Source organism: Falco punctatus (assembly GCF_963210335.1).
Source record: "Falco punctatus genome assembly, chromosome: 1".
In the NCBI taxonomy this organism is placed as follows: Eukaryota; Metazoa; Chordata; class Aves; order Falconiformes; family Falconidae; genus Falco; species Falco punctatus.
The window spans coordinates 5769522-5777082 of NC_137580.1; the positions used below are offsets into that span (position 1 = coordinate 5769522).

The 7561-nt window shown below is 38.8% G+C and overlaps 1 long non-coding RNA gene across 1 annotated transcript in view; it reads left to right on the top strand.

Annotated features, from left to right (window-relative positions):
* The window catches only part of LOC308058271, a 153902-nt gene extending 147087 nt beyond the window's left edge, over window positions 1–6815 (top strand). Inside the window, exons 4-5 of the long non-coding RNA XR_013925756.1 lie at window positions 6363–6398; window positions 6798–6815. This is a non-coding gene — a long non-coding RNA (uncharacterized lncRNA). The remainder of the gene's footprint in view (window positions 1–6362; window positions 6399–6797) is intronic.
* Window positions 6816–7561: the final 746 nt, after the last annotated feature.

The following is a 7561-nucleotide window of genomic DNA, read 5'->3' on the forward strand; positions in this document are numbered from 1 at the left end:
CACTCTTAGCCGCTAGAAGTGCATATCAAAATGTGAACACAAGCAGATACCTTAATATTGGAATGGTATCTAACTGATAATCAGGTTATTTAAATCTTAGAATCCTAGAATCATTTAGGTTAGGAAGAGCCTTTAAGATTGCCAAGTCCAACCATTAACCCAGGACCACCAAGGTGGCAGGGATGGGACCAGTGGGGTGGTGGGAGAGGGCTGGGCTGCTCTGTTGGGTAGCAAGTGTGGGGGCAGCCCTGCTGGTGGCCAGGCCTGGAGGGTCCTCTCTGGTCCCTGCTGAAGGGCTCTTGGGCAGCTGCCCCACATCATGGTTGGCCTCGCTTTTTGGTCTGTAGGGAAGCGGCATGAGCGGGCAGCCGTGGGGGTGTGGGTCCTCACTTCTACTGCAGTGGTGCTTGCCTCTTGGCCTCTGCAGCTTGGTGAAGCAGAAAGTTCTGCCAAAATGGAGCTGTGATGCCAATTTACAGACTTTAACTGAGCATCTAAAGAAAACGCTAGATCCAGATCCTGCTATAAGGTGTCCTGCAGAAAAGTTTCTTCAGTCAGTTTGAAGGAAGCCAGAACTATCTGTTGTTACTCTTCATGCTGCTGGAGAATTCACAGGAAAATGTCATCCAAGTTTGTGCATCTGTAACATTCAAGAATATTAAAAGGAACTGGAGAATTGTTGAGGATGAACCGGACAAAGAATGTGAACCGGACAGGTTTGCCATTGAAGCCAACACAGTGCCCTTGATGCTTAGCAGCCCAGAACAAATTCAGAAGCAGTTAAGTGAGGTTAATAGTATTATTGGACTTTGTATTCTTTCCTCAGAAATGGCCAGACTTACGGGCAGAAATGGTGAATCCCTTTCAAAGTGGAGAATTCCACATCATTAATGGGGTCCTTTGCACTGCTCACTCTTTATTTAAAAGGTACCGCCACAAATTTAAGTCAGACGAGTTATGGACAGAGATCAAACTTCTCCTTGATGCTTTTCCTTTGCCCTTGACAAATCTCTTTAAGGTAACTATTGAACTTTGTGGCACACGTGCAAATGATGCTAGTGCTTTGAAGGTTTGTGGGGTTTTTCTCATTCTAACTGTGAAGCTGTTCTACAGTTTAAATTTTCAGGATCTTCAGTTTTTTGAAGATAACATGGAAACATGGATGACAAGTTTTCATAGTCTTGTAAGTTTAGATAATAAATTTTCACAGACTGAAAAAAAAAAAAAGTACTTTAGATAAACAGAACATGGAAAACCAAGAGGGGTTTAGTGAAGGTTTTTTACCTTGCTTTCAGATTTTTCTTAATTTTAATTAATCATCTAATCATTCCACTGTATTTATCAACAATATCCAGAAAGGTAAGGACTTAATTGTGCTAAGGATTAGTTCAAGGATGCTATTAAAATATTTGCACATTGTGGCCAGAAAACCATTCTATTAAACTCGTCTGAGGGCCTGCTGTTGACAGAAGAGAAGTGTGTCAGGGTGGCTTAAGGGTACGAGGTCAGGTCCCTCAGGGCTGAAAGAAATGTCATGGAATGTGGGCAAACCCCAGAGATTTCCAGAAAGGACCATGATTCTTCTGCCATCAGTCAGTAAAATTTTTACTGTTGACTCTCACAGAAGTAAAATTAGATCAGTACTGACTGCTTCTGAAATCCCGCCCTTAATACCATGCTTCTTAAATGTCAGCCTGCTTGCCTTCTTTCCAAATGTTGGACAAAATGCTGAAATTTCTGCTCCTCAGCCCCACTGTGATAAATAAATAAATAAAAGGTTACTTGGTGGGTTTTTGTGGTGTTTTTTTTTTTTTTTTTGGTAGGCTATTAAAAAAAAAAAAGAGTGGAAATCAGATGAACATAAAATGATTTTTGACACATTTGGCAAATGGTAGTCTTTTCAGAAGTTTGCTCACAAAAACTGTTGTGTAAGCATCCACTTGGTCCATTTGATTAAGAGGATTTCTTGCCAGGAAGGGTGGAAAAAAAATCACCAGTTGGCAATCTTCATAATTTCCACTCATTTTCATTGCCTATGAATCCCAAAGCGTTTGGTGGAAATGACAATGTTCCTTGTATTTTACAACTAAAGCAAAGGAGATTATAAGTGAAGATATGAAAACACGAATGCTTGAAAAGTGACGTTCCTGGAAAAGAGACACCCAGATGAGCTGACAGAGAAACCTGATGCTCAGTACGGTAGGAACCTTCAGATGCTCAGCAGTTATGAAAATCAAACCACTTAGGAGCCCAAGTAATGCACTAAACGACTGCCCCAAACTTTCATAATATGCTGAGAAAAGGGCAGGAATAAGAAGAATGTAAAATATTCATAATTATCTATCCTAACTATTAGACCATATATTATACTCCTTGTCTTTAATTTTGGGAAAAGAATTGTATGGCCTAAATTCTTATCTTTATATATATATATATATATATATATATAAAAACCCCAGAAACATAATCTGAGAAACAATTTTTATGCTGGGTTGTTTTTAAACTGGGTTGTTGCTGAGGAATTAGAAAAATGTGCAAGTCTCACATTTTGATTTACACAGTCAATGTTTCAGTGACTGACCAGCTACTTATCATTCTGTTCCATTCATAAGATCATGCCATAGACAGCCATGTAGGATTTGTCCAGCAGTTCATGTGCCTTGCCTTTGCTAAAAACTTTGGTTTGGAATGGAATGGAGCCAAACACAGGAAGGAAATTATTATGGAAACTGTAAGAATTTGAGACTTCAGCTATCATCAGCTACAACAAAACACCTCCTCTTATTGGAACGCACGTAATTACTGATCAGAGAAAAATTGCTAGGAGATATTTCAGGAAGGTATTTGGCTTCTGAAAGCTAATTCTGCCATCAGAGTACTTGCCAGACATAAGCAGGGTATCGTGTTGTGATATTTTTTCTTACATGAAGAGAAATTACAGATGTAAAAAGGATCAAATTTTGGAGCTCAAGCTGTTACTGTCTGTTTCAAGGGACACTGCTGAATGTCTTTACACTGTCAAAAGCTCCTTTATTAAAAGAAAGATAAAGTCTAAAGAACATTAGTAAACAATTTTTTTCATTTAAGTGGATAAGATCATGATGGATACACCTGATTACGTTATCAGAGCCTAGGAATTTTAAAATAAACTCAGGTTCCAAGAGAAATTCAAGCTATTCACAAGTTTAAATAATTTTCAAATACATCATGTGAAAGACAAATACAGCCACGCTTTTGATGCTCATGCAAAGAATTTTCAAAGTTATTTGGAGACTTCTAAGTGTGACACTGATCATATGTGTTTGACCTTCACATGATAACAGTGTTGCTTTCAGCTGGAAATGATGAAGTCACGCATAAAAAATTTGTATATCTAAAACATATTCATAAACTAGGCTTTAATGAAGGCATTTTCAAATTTTATTGTAATTTTTATTCTAAGTCAATATGACACATTGTGCACAAGAATATAAAAATAATAACAGTGTTCTTTTGCTAGTGTGACAGAACAAACTCACATGACAGAATATTTATTGCACAAAAAGAAGAAAATGTGTTGTGCATGGGTAATAGCATAAAAGGTTAGCATAAGGAAAACGAAGAAATGTTAAGAATAGCCAAGATACTTAACTGTGATTTCAGCAGAAGGCACCTTTTTTCTGAGCAGAGCTGGTTGTTATTTGTACCTGCATCTTTCTATCTTAAAATTACCTTAAAGAATGTTAAGTGGAAGCTAATTCTAATTAACTACTATTTAATTAGTTAACATTTGAAGGGATCAGCTTTACATGGAAGCAGTACAGGGCTAAGTCTGCAAAGAATACAATGCTGGCTAGTGCATCACCTAACTTCAAGGCGTCCTGCCAGCTAGCAGGAATTTTTGCTCCAAGATCAGGCACATCTCTTCCTTAACGAATGGAGGGGAAGAGCTAAGTCAGCTCAGAGTAATGTCCCTGGAGACCAACAAGCTGAACTCTTCCAGAGAAAAACAGCAAGATGTCAGCTGTATCCCTTAGAGTGAGGCATTTAACTCTACTTGGGTTTCTCGCCTGCGAATCTGGTCTTTGAATTAAACATCTCCAGACTCACCAAAGGAAATCCCATCCCAATATTTAAAGCATTCACCTGAGTGAGAACCTGTTTTCAAAAATCGTTTCTGCTGTAGCTTGAAAACATATTTCCAGGTTCTTTTTGCTGAATTTTTTGACTTAGTATGTATTGCATACTTTGAGGGATGGGGAGGAGACTTCAGGTGATCAATCTGCTTGATAGGCCTTGGCAGAGTAGAGAAGGGTATTCAGGCTCCTGGTGCAATGAACATTTACTTTATGCAGAGAAAGAAGTGCTTCAGCAGGAAAGGCTGGTATCCGATAGCCGTAAACAGCCACGGTTCCTGAGGGACAGCTGTGTCAATTAAGTAAATTAGGGCAATCAGTATTCAAACACTATGGAGAGAGAATAATCAAGCCAGAGACCTACGAATGTCATCTTTCTTCATGTACACCACAAAGACCATCTCCGTGTATAGAACAAAATAAGAGCTTCTGCCTTTTCAGAACATTTTTTTGTTGAGTTCTGAAATATCACAGAAGATGCCATTGTCTGGTGAGAAAAGCTGTATTAAGATGGATAAAAGGAGAAAGGTAAACCCATCTCCTTTACTCTGCATACTTCTTACAGGAAAAAGGCACACATGCAAAACGGCAGAAAGATCAGATTTTTGAGGTCTATCTCTGCAGTGAGTTGGGCTGTAACCATCTGGCAGAGTGAGGAATTGGTGCTCAACCGCACACATATCACATGGAGAGGTAGCAATCTCCTGCTATTTCATGACAAATAGTTTAATGTTTGCGTGAATGTGTGGGTGGAAGGGCACCCTGTTTACGACACGTTACAGATGGATGTCTGTGGAATGTTGCCCTGGAAGAATTCATATTATTTCCAGCAGGAAACCCAAATGCTAAGCAGATGTATTTTCTTCCAGACCTAAGCTATTGGACTTTTCAGTCTTAGGTTCAGACTGTCAGAAAATCTTCACTTCAGCCAGTTTATTTATAAGACAATGGTCAAAAAACCAATGGCTTTTCAGCCCTATTGACAAAGACTGGAAGCCACTGGGAAGGTCATGCAGATCACTGTTTCTGTGAGGGCACACGGACTGCTCATTAAATCTGCTTGGTCATCTCACTTATGTATTGAACTTAAAAAAATCAAAACAAGACACACACACACAAACACAAAACTACAAAAACCCCAAAACAAACCCAATCCCTAAAAGCAAGTAGCACTCCTGCTCAGAGGATGTTTAAGGGAGTTATTCCAACTTGATCTTTCTCCCATGTATGCTCTATGGGAGGAAATGTTTATGGAGGAAACAAACTGGAAAAGATCACAAAGATCCTGCCACATAGATTTCCTGGTGTTATTCTATAGAGGAAGAGTCAAAAGTTCTTTCCTCAAATTCCTTTCCCCATGTAAACAGGGGGAAGAATACTGTCTTTTGTCAACAATTTGTTTTGCTAATTTACCATTACCTTCAAAACATGTTCTATAAAAATGCCATTTATTAATCACAACTGTATTGTGTTCTAAAACAAAACCGATCCTTTGGGACCATATTTGTAATATATGTTGAAACGTATGGTTTGCTAAATGGCCTTATCTGTAATTCAGAGAGCCTCTGTGTGCTTTGGAAGACCATTTGGCAAACTCTGTGCAAGGAAGTGATTTAGTTATCTGGCTGCATTAAGGATGAAAACAATTTAAGATTAATTAGGACTTCTAGAAATGTGATAGGAAAAAACCCCAACCTAAGTTCTTGGCGTTGGAAGAAGTAATTAGCCGGTACTGCAAGAACCTTGGTGAACGTACAATCTGGTATCCTTTAGTGGATGCAGAGAAAGTATTGTCCCCAGCTTTCCATTTTTACCTCTCATCTATCTGGTGCTTACTTTCTCAACAGTTTGGATGTGGTATGTACCCTAGCAAGTGCTTCTAGCCTGTTTCAGTGACAAAATAGAGTAATTTAAATCACTGTTTTGGATTGTTCAGGAGGCAGAGGGCAAATCACTTTCAAATGATGTAAAACTTCATTTCAGTTTGAGTCCTTGTCTCCTCCTTTTGTTGGTCCATAGCCATAAAAATGTTGTAGAGGGGATGTTGTGATGCAAGCACCCGAGTGAAGGCAAAGCTCCAGCTGTGACTGACTCCAGTTCCAGAAGGTTCAGGTTCATAGCATGGACTTAGAGACTGGGTATTGAGAATACATTGCTAAGTTTCTGCTAAGTGAAGACACAGTTCACAAGTTATTTACTTCAAGTCATTTACAGTATAGTGATAAATCTGTGCAATTTTATTTCCAGCTCAACAGGACATTGGACGATGCTAAACTGTTTAATGTACGTAACGTGATACTCTATGATAAAAATGATCCATTAGTGAGCTGAGTGACAAAAAGGCATGTCTAAAGAAATCCTCAAGGATAGGCCAGGATCGTTTGCATTTATTTTAATGATATCCAAATGCTGTTCTAACTAAAGATGTTAATAATCACGAAAAGCAATAAAACTCTAGAAAGAGTTAAACTTACTGGCAAGCTTTATTCTGCTGTGGTGTTCTGTTTGACATACTTCCATAACCTCTTCCCTTCAATAAATGTCAACTACTTTGCTTTTTTTTTATCATTATTTTATTTATTTATTTATTTCTTAAATGTTCTTGCTGTGAAGAGAGACAGAGCATGAAATCTGTCAGGGATATATCACGTCTTGCATTCATATGCTCACGGTTTTTGTTAGGGTGACTGAAAGGCCAGAGAAGATGCTGCAGGAAGACTTTCAAGCAACAATAAATATGGAAGTTGTTTCCAACTCAATGCTTTAAAAGCTTTAATGAAAAGGCCTTGATATGATCAACTCTGGTAGAGGAATAAAAGTAGTATTTCCACAATAAATATTTTATTTTTAGGGTACTTTCTCTGAAAACCACCAACGGGAAGTGGCAGGATTTGATGACAACACAGATTTAGAAAATGCTATGAACTTATCTAATGGCAGAAGATGATGACAGTTTTTGAAGATTGCCGACCAGTCAAGAGCTGCTGGAGCCAGATTACAAACCTTCATTGCTTTTACTCTGAAGCTTGATTACTTAATGAAAAGGTCTGTGTGATACAGTAGTATCTGACACACGGGAACAGCCTCAAAAGCCTTTGAAGTCCTTTCCCCTCAAATGTGCTTTAGAAGGTAGAATGTTAAAACAAGATCTTTGTGGTAGCTCCACAACATCTGCAGGAACCTGTCTACCCAGGACCATCTGGCTTTCAGTGCTCCCCCTCTGTGGCTGGTTTGAGAATGTGGGACTGGTCTCCTGTTTGTGTGATACTAGACACTTCTGCAGGCTGCATGACTTGTAAACGCAATAAAACGATCGACTCATGATGGCCTAATCCACCTCCTACCAAGAAAACAGGAAGACTCTTAAATCTTCTCAGAGGCTGAAACTGGGTGAATTTATGAACAAGTCACAGAAAGTACCAAGTATGGTCAATGTCTGCACCCTG